Here is a 16,780-nt window from a genome sequence, read left to right on the forward strand (position 1 = left end):
AAACTCATTACTTCGCTTTTATGTGAAATCCCCAAAGTCCTTAGTCTCTTTTTATTTCTCTTCTGAGTCACTCTTAGCAGTCTGAGTCTCGACTTCTGTCTGAGTACTCATCTCTTTGTTTCTCAGATCAGCGTTCTCGTGTTCTCGTGTTCGAAATGGCTTCACGTGTCGCGCTGACACCCACTTCAGACCTCGATCTGTGGAAACACAAGCGAAACCCTTGCCCCAAGTGATTAGTTTAAAAGGACCCTCTATTTGTCCTGTCTCTGGGGTTCTGATCAAAACTAAAAGATTTTCCCTTAGCTTTGCCTGTGTGCTGTTTAGAAAATGTCTCACGATTGGTGGATTAGGTTCTGAGGATGAGCTATTTAGGAAATTCAACACATACAGTGCCTTATTTAATTTCATGTGAGGTGTTGCCTCTGGCTCACCCCTTCTTTGTCTGTCCAGAAGGGATTTCAGGGTGTGATGTGTTCTTTCAATGATCGCCTGACCTGTGGGCGAATGTGGAATACCAAACATGTGTTTGACACCCCATCTTTCAGGAATCTCTCAAGCACCCTGCCTGGATATGTTGGACCATTGTCTGTTTTTATCTCCTGAGGCACACCTAATGATGCGAATGCTTGCAGAAAATGTCGACAAGCATGGTCCGCTGTTTCCCCTGCATGTGCTGAAGCAAAGACTGCACCTGAGAATGTATCTACAGAAACATGAACATTTTTGAGCCTCCCAAAAGATGGATACTTCGTGACATCGGCTTGCCACAACTGAAGACTTGGCAGTCCCCGCGGATTGACTGCTCCGGTAGAAGAAGGTGGCTGCACAAGCTGACAGTCTGGACAAGCACTAATGATCTCCCTTGCCTGACTCTTTGTGAGACGAAAGGACTCCATCAGCGCTTGCGCATTCTGATGAAAGAACGCATGACTTAATCTTGCCTGCTCAAAAATGTCCGGCAGTGTTTGCGAAATGGGCATTGTCAACCTGTCCGCCCGAGCATTCCCTTCTGCTAAAAACCCCGGAAGTGTTGTGTGCGCTCTAATGTGTGTGATGAAATATTCTCTTTCCTTGCTCTCTAGCAGTGTTTTCAAGCTCGTCAGATATGAGTACAAAACCTCATTACTGACTTCTTTCAAGAGTGAACCCTCCAATCTCTTGACCACACCCGCAACATATGCGCAATCTGTGACCAGATTGAGAGGTTGTTCGAACAACTGAAATGCTCGGACAACGGCTGCCAACTCCACAATTTGTGGAGAGCCCTGAACCATCCTCACATCTGATTCCCAATCCCCTGTCGTTGAGTCTCTCCACGTGATCACCGACTTGTGTGTCTTCCCTGAGCCATCTGAGAACACTGTGATCCCGTCCAAAGGTTCTCCACTTATTCTTGGTTTTGCTCTGTAGCAGATTTGCGATTGCAGTATTCTATGCCGTGGAAAGTGGACTGTGCAAGTTCCTGGGAACGCTAACAACGCGATTAACAGGTCTTTCGATTTTTGCATTGCCCAATCGAAATAGTCTTGCTTCAGAGGTAATCTGATGACTGAGAATTCTTGTCCTGCCATTGTCAGCAACCTTGTTCTCGCCTTTATGATGATTTGTGCTGCCATCTCCAAATCTGTGAGAATTGTTTTTGCGGGCCTGTGTGGTAGGAAAATCCACTCTATGATTATCAAAGAGTCCTTTTGTGATTCATCCCATTGGAAGATCAAACCATGGAACTGTGTTTTCTTCCCCAGCACTGCCAACTGAAAAGGCAACGTTGGAACAAATCGATGTGCCTGCCTTTTCTGTATCGTGTCCGTGACTTTCTCCAACTCTTTTTTCGCTTCTGGCGTGAGCGTCCTAGGAGATCGAATGTCTGTGTCTCCTCTCAAAAGATTGAGCAACGCTGGAATGTCGCTGTTTGTGATTCCCAAAACCGGCCTCATCCAGTTGATTTCTCCCAAAAGCTGTTGCAAATCATGCAAATTGCTGATCTTAGTGCTGATCTCTATTTTCTGAGGTTTTATTGTTCTCTCTGAAATTTTCCACCCTAGATATTTCCAAGGCGTAACCTCTTGAATCTTCGAAATGCTGATTTCCAGACCTGCCTTTTGCACCTCTGCAATCACACAGTCACGAGCTTCTTGCAGCTCCTGTCGTGTTGATGCTGCAATGAGCAAATCATCCATGTAATGAATGATCTTCACCTTCTGAAATTTCTTCCATGCTGCTGCCAAAGCTCGTGCCACGTACCATTGACAGATCGTCGGAGAATTTTTGAGGCCTTGTGGAAGAACGACCCAATGGTACTGCTGCAGAGGCGTTTCCTTGTTGATACTCGGAACTGAAAAGGCAAATCTCGGAGCATCATCTGGATGGAGTGGAACAATGAAAAAACAATCCTTGAGGTCAATGACCACAAGCTGCCAATCTCTGGGAATCATTGAGACAGATGGAAGTCCCAACTGAAGTGGTCCCATGTCTTCTATGACTTCGTTGATCTTCCTGAGATCATGTAACAACCTCCATTTGCCCGATAGCTTTTTCTTGATGACAAACACTGGAGAATTCCAAGGGCTGTCTGTTGGCTTGATTTGTCCCTTCTGCAATTGATCTTGGACCAGGTCTTTCAAAGCACTCAATTTTTTCTGCTCAAGGGGCCACTGATCCACCCAAACTGGATCATCTGTTTTCCATGTCAACTTCAATGTGGCGAGGGCCGCAGTGACCCCTATTAAAAATCCACTTCGATCTTCGCGCCCCATTGTGCCAAAAGGTCCTGACCCCAGACTGTGATCGGCTTTTGGACGACAAAAGGACAAATGATCGCCGTCTTGTCTCCTGGTCCCGTGACAACGACAGAATTCTCACTTTGCAGACACAGAGATGCTCCCCCTATGCCTGAGAGAGAACCCATTGGCGCGACCAAGCTCCAATTGCGTGGCCAAAAGATGTACGATATTACCGTTACATCCGCCCCTGCGTCGAGCATACCCCTGATCGTTATTGTTCTGTCCCCACATGTCAATTGACATGTCAGCGTGGGTCAGTCTCGACCTATGTTCTTCACCCATGTTGTATGTACTTCAACATGTTCCTTCATGGGGAAACCTTCTTCCTCGAAGATTGACATGACCTCTCCAACTGCGTGTGGCGGCAATGCAAAAGCTCTCGCAACCACAGCACTTTCCGGTACAGTCAATGGTGGACGAAGCGCTCTTGCCAAAACTGTTAATTCTGTATTTTTGTCTGCTGAGACAACCGTTGGATAAACAATGAGTCCAAGAATGCTGCATTTATCTTGTCCAACTATCAAGAAATCTTGTTTCTTGTATGAATCCCTGCGGATACCCGTTGGTATCTCCGCATGACTTTCATCTAGAAAGCATACTAGTTTTGAAGCTGCCAATGCACACTGTGCCCCTGGTGGGAGGAGGTCTGGGTCGCTGTGGAATCCACTGAGGGTTTTGCTGAGGGCATCTGCTTGTCGCTCACTGATGATTTCCCTGTCTGCTCTTGTGACACCGCCAGTACTTGTGTCTGAGCGCACTGGCGAGTTACGGCCACGCTGCGCTTCCCGTTTCCTGGATGCAGTAACAGATTTCCGTCCAAGTCTGTCTGGGAGTAACATTCTTTTACAGAGTGTCTTCCTCTCCCGCACTGCGCACAAATTGGCCTTTCCGCCTTCTGTGCTGGCGCTGGCGTATGTGTTCCTGGACAATTCCTTTTCATGTGCCCAAACTCCCCACATTTGTAGCACTGTCCTCTTGGGGGATTGTTCTTTTTCTGCATCCTTGCAAGAACTTTATTGATGTTCTCGTCCTGTTGATGGAGTATTTTTTCGAGCATCTTCTCCAATGTCTTGTCCTCTGATTGCCTTTCTGAATGTCCCTTTAACTGTTCTTCCCATTCCTCTCTTAATTCATTCTTCACAATCGCTGCGACATGCTGAGGTGTCCCCACCTTGCTGCATGCCTCCACCATCTCTGCCAAGGATGGCCGTCCTGGCATGGCGCTAATGACCCGTTGACAACCCGGGTTGGCATTGCCGAAAGCTAAGCTCTCCAAGAGAGGCCTCTTCGCTTCTTCGATCGTCACCTGTCGATCCACGGCTTGCGTGAGTCGATCGATGAACGACATGAATGGCTCTGCGGGAGCTTGCCTGATGCAAGTGAACGGAACATCCGGAGCTCCTGTTGGTTTAATTTGCATGATTGCCATTCATGCTGCTTCTTTGATGTCGCTTAACACTCTTCGTGGAAGCCGCGCTGCTTGTTCCCCTGGGTTGTCATCTGGAGGATCTCCTGCTAACTGCCCTTCTGTGAGGTTCGCGTTTGGCCCACCTTGATATCTATTCTGCAATTCAGAAAGATATTTTCTCCACCTTTTTTCCCAGACGAGACTCTGTGTGTCAGTGAGAATCATTGCCACAATACTTCGAATATCATATGGCGTGAGGTCATACGTGGTGAATGTCCCTCTTAGTAGCTGTTTGAAGTATTGTGAATTCATCCCAAAAGTTTAAGCCGCCATCCCCAAGTCTTTCAGTTTCTCATGACCCATCCTTTCCCACCTTGGATTCTGTCCCTGGGCATCATATGTCACCGGCATTGTCAGATCTCCTGATCCCAGAAATAAATGCTTTTCCTTTGCCAATGCTTTTCTGATTCGCTTCCAATCCATCATCTTCACCGGCTCTTGAAATTCCTCTTCTTGAGATTCCATTGGGATTTGCATGAATAATGGTGTGGTGGATGTCATCGGTGATTCATCGTACCTCATTTTTCGCCTTGAGGTTTTTGACCTCGCTCCTAAGTCCGAAAAGGAAACTCAAGGATCTTGTTGATATTTCTTTTTTGCTGTATCAAATTAATGCAAGAAGCTTTTTGCTGCTTCTGCTGCTGACAGCATCCATGTCAGAACACCTTCCGATGCTGTGATCCTTATGACATCTTCTCCTTGTTGCTGTGCTTCATCTGAACTTTCATCGTCTTCGCGAAATCCCGAAGTCGAAGGATAATCCATTTGTTGTGTTAACATTGTCTTCTTTGAAGTGCTTTTCCTTTTGTATAATGTTGGGAAAAATTGCTGCATTGTTGCAGTCTCGCCACGAGATGGCGCTGTGGCTCCACCGAACTGTTCCGGCATGTCGTGCACTTCTGTCCTCCTCCCACTAGGTGGCGCTGTCACCGGCCTCCCCAGCTCGGATGACGGAATGAGCTTGACTGCCCCTTTTCCGGTCGACTGCTGTATCATCTGCCTGGCTTTTAATTCAGCTGAAAATGGAGCTCGAACACCAGAACGTCTCCCTTGAAGGGATGAGCCTAGGACTCCAAGGGTTTTGACTAAAGGTACCAAGTCTGGAGAGGGTGTGGAGCCCCGGGACGTAGAATCCCGAGCACGGCCCCTCCTCATCCGAGACGTCACAGGGGACCTGGCTCGCCCCCGCCCGCGTTCTGCTCTCCGGGCATGCGTGCTCTCCGAGCCGCTCCCTGTCTCTCCCCAGCTGACTTCACTCTCTCCCCCTTGTTCCACCTCCGAAGTCTCCTCCCCTCGATCTGTCCCTGAATCTGTCTCCTCCTCCTCTGATGCTGTGACCACTCCTTCCACCGGTGTGCGCAGCCCGCCTCCCGCCGGCCCCCGGGCCCGCTCCGCGATCCAAGCCGACCTCCGCACCGGGTCTGAAGTCACAACCACGCGCCTCCTGCGTCTCTCTACGGTGGCCCTTTGGGGCTGCGCAGCTTCCCCCAATTCGCCGCCTGTGCCTAACGCCTCCGCGCTGGTTTGTGACTCCCTCCCCGGGTCTTTGCGAGTTCTGCCCCTCACGTGCATCTCTGCTACCCTGCTGGCCGGGGCAGCCGCCCCCCCGGCGTTGCGCTGACAAAAGCCGCACCGGAACTCGTGTCTCCCGTTATCTCTTCACCCACGCCCCCCGCCTGCACCGCCGCAGCCTGGCCGCCATGCTCCGCCGCCGCGCCGCCGCGAGAAAGCACCCCCCCGACCCCTTCTCTCCCCCCTGCATTCCCCCTTCCGATCCTGACTCCCCTGTACTCTCCGGGGTTTCAGGACGCTTTAGGAGTTTCCTGGGGTTTCTGGGTCTTGGGACCGGAGGTTTTGATACTATTTCCTGCTCCCTTTCCTCGAGAGCCCTTTCCCCCTGGCTATCTGAGGCCAGAGCTAATTTTTTCTCAGAGCTTTGCTCCCCCCTCCTTCTGAGGGTCCCGCCAGTCTTTTCGACTGCACCGAAATGCCTTCTAGCATTATTCTTGCTGGCAAGAGCAGCTTTAACGCTGTCTCATCTTTTTTCGTTGCTAAGAGATATAAATGTCTGTTAATTTCCTGCCAAAACCCCACTTCGAATAGCAGGCATGTCTCTGCAAGTGGATAATTGAGCCTCACCCACAACAATAACTGTTTTAATTCCTTCTTTGGGATCCCTTCCGTGTATGATTCAGCCACGCCTTGTAAGGCGGACAAGATTTCCCGCTGTTCCTGGGAGAGTGTGCCCCCCATGTTCTTATTTTTTTGACCTTCTCACCGAATCTGTCGTCAGAGCTGTCCGAAGGCTCCCAGTCTCCGTCCAGCAGGTCACGAGAGATGGATCCAGAGGCGCCTTTCTGGTTCCGATCTGGGCTGCTCTGCTACGAACTTTCTTCGGCAGAAGCTGAGAGATGTAATTCTCAGTGACTGCTGTTTTTTGCAGACTCTCCTGGCCGTTTTTTTTTTTTTTTCTCTTCTTTCTTCAGGCTTCTCTCCTCAGGAGTTATCAGTGCTCTCCTGGGAACTCGTCCTAGGCCGGAGCTGCCCTCTTGGCTCTTCAGCTCTTCAGCTCTTCAGGGCTTATCCCCCCTCGAAAGGTTGGTGGGGAGTAGCCCACGCAGCGAACGCCACTTGTCGGTTTCTCGGCTGTTTCAAAGACCTGGAAAGGCCCGGGGTGGCCTTGGACAGCCCGCGCTTCAAAGGACGAGAAGAGGCTTCAGGGTTTTTCTCGGTCTCGGTGTTTATTAGTTGTTTATCTAAAAGATTTTCTCTCAGCCCAACAGAGGTCTGCACAGCAAGCCAGCCATGAGCACACTGAGAGCCCCCGGGGCGGTCACCTATCTTTATACTCAAAATTACGTATACAATATTTATCATTTTTCTCCAATACCTTTTACCCTTATTAACCAGTGCACTTTTAGTAATAACCAATCCCAAAGTGCCAACATCACCACAGAAGATGGAGGCCAAGAAGAAGAAGAGGAAGGACAGGACACGCCCCAATTCCTCCATCTTACTTCTTTAGATCCCCCTCTACAGAAATCTTAAACCCTGTGTTTCACTCTAATTAACTTATCCCTTCACCATTCATCCCAGTGAAATCCTCCCATCCTCATACAGGTGTCGTCTCCCATGTAGGATCAAAGTCCAGCCACCAGACACTTCTGGCAACATTCCAGGACTCCCGAGCCCCCCAAGGGTGGTCTCATTGACTCGGTACATCAGTCCTGAGGTGCTGAGATCCCACATTTTTTAAACGGAAAAGGGTGAGATGTCACCCTGGTTTTTTAAGATTTTCTAAGCCTTCTGATGTTGACATTCTTGTAGTGAACTTTCTCACATACTTTCTGTAAATAACTCGTTGTTTTGCATTCCTTTATGGAGGAGGAGAGAGTTGATGGACTGTTGGTTTGACCAGTGTCATTGGAGAGGTGTCACTGTCACCTTCCAATCCACTGTCACTTTTGTAAAACTATAAATATTGGAGTCAGAGAATAAAACTTCCCTTTTTTCCTTCACCTTGAGAACGGTGGTGTGCTTGTGTTCTTTCGTGTCCTATAGCGACACAGGAGCAGACTGTCCCTATGTGCCATAAGATGAGCCAACAGGAAAGATGACAAGCCTGGATGGGCAAGGAACTTTTGAAGGAACTAAGGGGAAAAAAAGAGGGTGTATCACATTTGGAAACAGAGGCAGGTAACTCAGGAAATGTTTAAGGATCTTACTAGGTCATGTAGGAAAAGAAATTAGAACCTAATCTGGCCACTTCTATAAAGGAAAATAGAAAATATTTTTATAAATGCATTAATGGCAAAAGGAGGGGTGAGGACAACCTCCATTCTTTGTTGGATGTTGGAGGGAATTTAGTAACTAAAGATGAGGAAAAGGCAGAGGTACTTAACACCTTTACCTCAATTTTCAACAGTAAGACAGGTCGTCCTTAGGACAATTGGCCTCCTGAGCTGGTAGAGGGGGTCAGGGAGCAGAACAGCCTCCCAGGAATCCAGGAGGAAGCAATTAGAGACCTGCTGAGCCACTTGGATGCTCACAAGTTTTATAGACCAGATGGGATCCATCCTAGGCTGCTGAGGGAACTGGCAGATGAGCTTGCCAAGCCGCTCTCCATCATTTATCATCAGTCCTGGTTAACCAGGGAAGTCCCTGATGACTGGATATGCCAATGTGACACCCATCCATAAGAAGGGCTGAAAGGAAGACCCAGGTAACTACAGGCCTGTCGACCTCACCTCTGTGCCCCACAAGATTATGGAATAGATCATCCTGAGTGTCATCATATGGCCCCTGGAAGATTGCCAAGAGTATCAGACCCAACCAGCATGGATTTAGGAGGGGTGGATCCTGCCTGACCAATCCGATCTCCTTTTCTGACCAGGTGACCCACCTAGTTGATGAAGGAAAGACTGTGGATGTAGCCTATCTGGATTTCAGCAAAGCCTTTGACACTTTCTTCTATAGCATACTCCTGGAAAAGCTGGCAGCCCATGGCTTGGCTAGGTGTACTCTTCACTGGGTTAAGAACTGGCTAGATGGCCGGGCCCAGAGAGTGGTGGTGAATGGTTCTGCATCCAACTGATGGCCAGTCACCAGTGGTGTCCCTCAGAGATCTGTGTTGGGCCCAGTCCTGTTTAACATCTTTATCGATGATCTGGATGAGGAGTTTGAGCCCACCATCAGCTAATTTGCAAATGACACTAAGCTGGGAGCGAATGTCAATCTGTTGAAGGGTAGGAGGGCTCTGCAGAGGGACCCAGACAGGCTGTATAGATAGGCTGAGTCCAACAATATGAGGTTTAATAAGTCCATGTGCTGGGTCCTGCACTCTGGCCACTACAATCCCCTTGCAGCACTACAGGCTGGGGACAGAGTGGCTGGATAGCAGCCAGGCAAAAAGGGACCTGGGGGTGCTGGACAACAGCCGACTGAATGTGAGCCAGCAGTGTGCCCTGGTGGCCAAGAAGGCCAATGGCATCCTGGCCTGTATCAGGAATAGTGTGGCCAGCAGGACTAGGGAAGTTATTCTTCTCCTGTACTTGGCACTAGTGAGGCCGCACCTTGAGTACTGTGTCCACTTCTGGGCCCCTTAATTCAGGAACAATGTTGAGATGCTTGAATGCATGCAGAGAAGGGCAACAAGGCTGGTGAAGGGTCTAGAACACAAGCCCTTTGAAGAGTGGCTGAGGGAGCTGGGGATGTTTAGCTTGGAGAAAAGGAGGCTCAAGTAAGACCTTATCGCACTCTACAACTACCTGAAAGGAGGATGTAGCCAGGTGGGGCAGCAGCCTCTTCTCCCAGGCAACCAGGGACAGGAGGACACAGTCTTAAGCTGTGCCAGTTTAGGCTAGACGGTAGAGAAAACTTCCTTTCAGAAAGAGTGATTGGGCATTGGAATGGGCTGCCCAGGGAGGTGGTGGAGTTACTGTCCCTGGTGGTGTTTACAAAAAGACTGGTTGTGTCACTTAGTGCCACAGTTTAGTTGATAAAGTGATGTTAGGTCATAGGTTGGACTTGATGATCTCAAAGGTTTTTTCCAACCTAGTTGATTCTGTGATTCTGTGATATAGTGGGATGGATTTTAGAATCCATCTTTACTCCTCAAATACCTACCTTTAGGAACAGACTAGCCATATGCAATTTGACTCTACAAATGGAAACTTTATCAAATGCAACTCAGTTGGAATTTACTGAAATAAATGAACAATTGTAAGCCACGACTTAAATGACCTTACAAAACAAATTTGCTTTAGACCTATTGCTGTTACATGAACATGGAATATGTAGTTATGTGAATTTAAACAACAATATTTTTCATGTGCACATTTCAAATGTGACTGCTAAATTGGATGGTCAGATAGAGAAGATAAATTTGGTTGCTGTATCTAGCAGAGAATTAAGAGCAGGATTAGAAAGTAACTGATTAAAAGAAATATTTAGAGGATTTGGATTTTCTTTAGTTGGTTGGTCTCACTTTTGCAAAGTATAATTGTGATCATTGTAATAATTGTGAGTATGATACTTGCTTTAAGGTGCATATAAAACATGATCATCAATGCAATGTGAGGAACTTATGTGATGTTAGTAAAAAAAGCAAAGTGAGGCTTATGAAAGATTGAAGGGAAGACAAGCTACATCAGCCTCAAAGGGGGAGAATGTCGCCAGATGAAAAATTGTTTGCACCTGGTAAGCTAACACAATGCTTATTCTTCAGAAAACACTGGCCTATGGAACTGCACAATGCTTATTCTGTAGGAAGAAGAACTGGAAAGCAACTCGCCCAGTTGTGCCAACTTTTACCAGCTCACCAGGCCGTCAGGTATGACTTTGGGGTCACCGCCCACCAGGGACCACCAAAGAGACCTCCAGGACAGAAGAATGCATGCATAAAGGGGAGGGAACATATGTTAAGGACTTCAGGGAAATTATTATCATATGTATGCTTATTCTGGGAAAATCAATGAATATGAATGTAAAATACAGTATATAAACAGGAGCTTTTCTGTACTCAGAATGCACACTATTTCAGAGGAGCTGTCTCCTCATGCATCTGTCAAAATAAAGAATGCCTGCTTCTTAATGCTGCATTTGTGGTAAGGAGTTTTTATTTTTACTGATTTTTGGTAACAGTACTTAGTAGCCAGCTTGGCTTAAACTATGACACTAGGTGTTCTCTAAAAGATCCTCTGCAACCGAAACCATTCTGTAACTCTATGTGTTGCTGCCTTTGATATAATCTCAATCTGTTATAAATGCTACTTTTAAAAGCACTAAAAGATATCTAGAGAAACAAAATAAAAGTTTAATGTTTCACAAGATACATTTATTTATTATCATAATTACAGAAACATGATTTTGTACAGGAATGTGTAAGTGAACATTAGTCAATACAATTAGTTTTGTTTCAAAGAACAGGTAAACATACTACAGAACACTACTGTAAAGAATAAAAATATCTGCTTTTGGTGCAAAGTATTAAGATGCAATAGTGTTCAATTCAGCAATGTATTGCAGAACATCATGCCACACTGTCCTGGGTTGACTATATGATGCTTTTATCCCCAATCGTCTCATTCTGTTTATGTTGAATAATAAGTTTTGTACCTTTAAGAGTGTTCCAGAGAGTGAAGGGGGGGAGAGAAGAAGTGCACAGTTTGTTTTCAGACACTGCACTCACTCCTCCACATTCCTGCTCCTGACTGTGTTGTCTGCGGACAGACAGCAGGACAGAGAGCTCCTCTTTTGCTTTTTAGTTAGTTTTTAGCTAGCTGAGGCAAAGAAGTTCCCTGGACTGTTTTTTTTCCTTTTTCTTTGGACCTCTTGGAACTGCTCTGGACTGAACACCCAGGAGAGCACTGGCAGCTGCAGCTGTGGCCATCCGGGGCAGGCCTGGCCTGTGACAATTCCAGCACCGGAGGGACTGACCAGAGACTGAGTGAGCTGCTGCTTGAACCCGGGGTTTTCTCAGTTTGTCATCTCTTTTAGAGTGGCAAGGGGTCTCATTGTTTGATATTGTTTTGGTTTTATTGTTGAATAAACAGTTTTTTTCCGCCTTTCTCCAAGGAGGTATTTTTTTTTCCCTCCCGGACCAGTTGGGGGGGAGGGGCCGATTGGATCTTCTTTTCCCACCGGAGCTCCTTGGGGGAATTCTTCCCCAAATTTCCTCTAAACCTGGACAAATAAATGAATGCACTGTTTTTTTCCTTTTTCTTTGGTTCCACCCCTTATCCCCATATTGTCTGCTAACTGTTAACACTAATATAAATTCTAACTCTACAAGTACATACATGATACATCCATTATGCAGCTATACACAGACAATGGTAACAACATTCAGCAAACAGTGATATTTACACAGGTTTTATCCAACAATCAGATCTCCCTGAGGTACACATCGTGTTCTTCCATCTTTTTGCATTATCCACCATGTGCAACCTGGTCCCTGAGCAAAAACAATCCCACGAATGGGTTTTTCTGTATTCGAGGCAGGATTAATCCAAACTGTCTTCCCTAATAAACCTCTGACATGTACCACTGGGACTTTGTCTCCATCTACTCCCTGCAAAGGCTCAGATTGGGCAGGGCCCACTCAGTTAGTAGAGTCTCGGGTGTTAACTAACCAGGTGGCTTTTGCCAGATGCTGCTCCCAGTTCTTGAAAGATCTCCCACCTAATGCTTTCAATGTGGTTTTTAACAGTCTGTTGTACCTCTCCACTTTGCCTGCAGCTGGTGCATGGTAGGGGATATGGTACACCCACTCAATGCCATGTTCCCTAGCCCAGGTGTTGATAAGGTTGTTCTTGAAATGAGTCCCACTGTCTGACTCGATCCTCTCAGGGGTGCCATGTCTCCACAGAACTTGCTTTTCAAGGCCCAGGAGGGTGTTCCGGGCCATAGCATGAGACACAGGGCAGGTTTCCAACCATCCAGTGGTGGCTTCCACCATGGTCAGCACATAGCGCCTGCCCTGGTGTGTCTGGGGCAGTGTGATGTAGTCAATCTGCCAGGCCTCCCCATACTTCTACTTGGACCACCGCCCACCGTACCAGAGGGGCTTCACTCGTTTGGCCTGCTTGATGGCAGCACACGTTTCACAGTCATGGATAACCTGGGAAATACTGTCCATGGTTAAATCCACCCCTTGGTCTCGTGCCCACTTATAGGTGGCATCCCTGCCCTGATGGCCTGAGGCATCATGGGCCCATCAAGCTAGGAATAACTCTCCCTTATGTTCCCAAACTAGGTCTATTTTGGACACCCCTATCTTTGCAGCCTGGTCTACTTGCTCATTGTTTTGGTGCTCCTCATTAGCTTTACTCTTGGGTACATGGGCATCTACATGGCAGACCTTCACAGGCAGTTTCCCTACCCTGGTAGCAATGTCTTTCCACACTTCAGCAGCCCAAATTGGTTTTCCTCTATGCTGCCAGTTGGCCTCTTTCCACCTCTCCAGCCATTCCTACAGAGCATTGGCTACCATCCATGAATCAGTATAAAGGTAGAGCTTTGGCCACTTCTCTCTCTCAGCAATGTCCAGGGCCAGTTGAACAGCTTTGAGTTCTGCAAGTTGGCTTGATCCACCTTCTCCTTCAGTGGCCTCTGCCACCTGTCGTGTGGGGCTCCATATGGCTGCTTTCCACTTCCTGTTAATTCCCACAATGCGGCAAGAACCATCAGTAAAGAGAGCGTATCGTGTATCTTCTGCTGGCAGTTGGTTGTATGGTGGAGCTTCTTCAGCCCGTGTCACTTCTTGTTCCCCTTCATCAGAGAGACCAAAGTTTTCACCTTCCGGCCAGTTTGTAATTATTTCCAGAATCCCAGGGCGATTCAGTTTTCCAATACGGGCGTGCTGTGTGATAACAGTAATTCATTTGCTCCATGTAGCATTGGTGGCATGGTGCGTAGAGGGAACCTTTGCTTTGAACATCCACCCCAATACTGGTAGTCGGGGTGCCAGGAGGAGTTGTGCTTCAGTGCCTATTACCTCTGAGGCAGCCTGGACTCCTTCATAGGCAGCCAAGATTTCTTTCTCTGTTGGAGTATAGTTGGCTTCAGACCCTGTGTAGCTTCGACTCCAAAATCCTAGTGGTCGGCCTCGAGTCTCCCCAGGCACCTTCTGCCAAAGGCTCCAGGACAAGCCATGGTTCCCGGCTGCAGAGTAGAGCACGTTCTTCACTTGTGGTCCTGTCCTGACTGGGCCAAGGGCTACTGCATGAGCAATCTCCTGCTTGATCTGTGCAAAGGCTTGTTGCTGCTCAGGGCCCCAGTGGAAAGTGTTCTTCTTACAGGTGACCAGGTAGAGAGGGCTCATGATCTGACTGTATTCGGGAATATGCATCCTCCAAAAACCTATGGCGCCTAGGAAAGCTTGTGTCTCTTTCTTATTGGTGGGTGGAGACATTGCTGTGATCTTGTTGATGACATCGGTGGGAATCTGACGCCTTCCGTCTTGCCACTTCACTCCCAGAAACTGGATCTCTTGAGCAGGTCCCTTGACTTTGTTCTTCTTAATGGTGAAGCCAGTTTTTAGGAGAATCTGGATGATTTTCTCCCCTTTCTTGAACACCTTTGCTGCTGTCTTCCCCCACACAATGATGTCATCAATATATTGCAGGTGTTCTGGAGCCTCACCCTTTTCCAGTGCAGCCTGGATCAGTCCATGGCAGACGGTGGGGCTGCGCTTCCACCCCTGGGGCAGTCGGTTCCAGGTGTACTGCACGCTTCTCCAGGTGAAAGCAAACTGAGGTCTGCATTCTGCTGTCAGAGGAATGGAGAAAAATGCATTGACAATGTCTATAGTGGCGTACCACCTTGCTGCCTTGGACTCCAGCTCATACTGGAGTTCCAGCATGTCAGGCACGGCAGCGCTCAGGGGTGGAGTCACTTCATTCAATGCACGATAGTCCACTGTCAATCTCCATTCTCCTTCAGATTTTCGCACAGGCTAAATGGGGCTGTTGAAGGGTGAGTGGGTCTTGCTGACCACCCCTTGGCTCTCCAGCTCACGGATCATTTTGTGGATCGGGATCACAGCATCTCGATTCGTTCGGTATTGTCGGCGGTGCACTGTTGAGGTGGCAATTGGTACTTGTTGCTCTTCCGCCTTCAGGAGACCTACTGCAGATGGGCTTTCTGACAGTCCAGGCTAGCTGTTCAACTGCTTGACACCCTCTTTCTCTACAGCAGCTATTCCAAATGCCCATCTGAGTCCCTTTGGGTCTTTGAAATACCCACTTCGAAGGTAGTCTATGCCCAAAATACACGGAGCCTCTGGGCCAGTCACAATAGAGTGTTTCTTCCACTCATTTCCAGTCAGGCTCACTTCAGCTTCCTCCAAATTAAAATCCTGTGATCCCCCTGTCACATCAGCAATAGAAACAGACTCTGTCCCCACATGTCTTGATGGGATTAATGTACATTGTGCACCAGTGTCAACAAAAGCTTTGTATTCTTGTGGTTCAGATGTGCCAGGCCAACGAATCCACACAGTCCAAAAAACACGGTTTTCCCCAGCCTCTACCTGGCTAGAGGCAGGGCCCCTCTAAGCCTGGTTATCCTTCTTTCCCTGGGCATATGTCTTGGAGGTTCCTTCAAGGGGATCAAAAATATTGTCATTATCATCATATGTGACAGTTTGGTTACCGGCCACTGGAGCTGCTTCCCTTTTGGAACTTCCTCTCTGAGTCTTCAGTTCACGCACCCGTTGTGCCAGAGCAGTGGTAGGTTTTCTATGCCATCTCCCCATGTCTTGTCCACAATCACGCAGGTAGAACCACAGCTCAGCTTGTGGGATGTACCTTCTCTCGCTATCTGGGGAACGTCTGCGTTGGGTACCAGAACCTCTGATCTGTACTGCTGAGATTTGGAGAAAGCTCTCTTTAATGTCCTCCCTCAGTTTCTTTTGACCCTCCTCTATCTTGTCCTCTAATTTTTGCAGACGTGTTTCCACCACTGCGATTCTGGCATGTGTTGGGCCATGCACAGCGTCTGCATATGCTCGGATCTTCTTTGCCTTATCCAGCACAGTCTCCTCACCATCATCCTGCTTCGTTATTGCTAAAGCAGAAGCGTATTCTCGTGGCCCAAGTCATACAAGTTTTCTCCACATCACAGATGTGCATGGTACCAAGTCTGGATTTACAGTGTTTCCATCATCTGAGAAGACAATCTTGGCCACTGCCATTTCCCTCAAGTGTCGAATCTCTTGTTCTATGGTTTTCCACAGGGTTTGCTGCATATAGAGATCGTCTGCGCACAGGTATCTTTCTGCTACACTTCTTAGGACCCGTTCCCAGAGGCTGTGAGAGTTAGCCCCCCTGATCATTCCTTGGTCTATGACAGGATCCTGTGACAGGGATCCCAAATGCCTGGCTTCAGTGCCGTCCAGAATTGTAGCCTCGCCTGCAGCATCCCAGAGACGGACCAGTCAACTAATTATGGATTCATCAGGTTGTCGGGTGTAATCCTTCCTTAGGCCACGAATGTCCTTCAGGGAATAAGACTCAATATTTGCGTCTGATCTTGCACCTGCTGCTTTGACTCCTGATTTTATGTCAGGAGGCATTGAGGGTCCTTCTCCTGCATCATCATCATCATCCACTGGTCAATTAGTCTTGTCTGTGCATTTCCCACTTCTAGTACCGGTAGCAACAGCCATGGGTTTAGATGCTGGCTTAGGCTCATTATCTGGTTTGGCTGCTGGCTTTGAGCCTGGGCTGTTGGCTACAGCTTGAGTGACTGGGATAGCTGATTTATCTCCCTGCCCCCCTGCCTCTGTCTTCTGCCCTACACTATCTAACAAAGTGTGATAAGCATAGGCCAGGGCCCAGCTTATTGCAATTAGCCTTATCTCCTTAGAATCGTCATGGCACTTCTCTTTTAGGTATTTCCCCACTTCTGCTGCGTTCTGAATTTGTTCTTGTGGAAAATCCCAGTCTACAGGGTCAGAAAATTCCTTCAGGGTTTGGCCTATATTTTCCCATTGTCCACACTACTCAGGATTTTTCACGCCTGCATC

The sequence above is a fragment of the Melospiza melodia genome, chromosome W, assembly GCF_035770615.1.
Source record: "Melospiza melodia melodia isolate bMelMel2 chromosome W, bMelMel2.pri, whole genome shotgun sequence".
In the NCBI taxonomy this organism is placed as follows: domain Eukaryota; kingdom Metazoa; phylum Chordata; class Aves; order Passeriformes; family Passerellidae; genus Melospiza; species Melospiza melodia.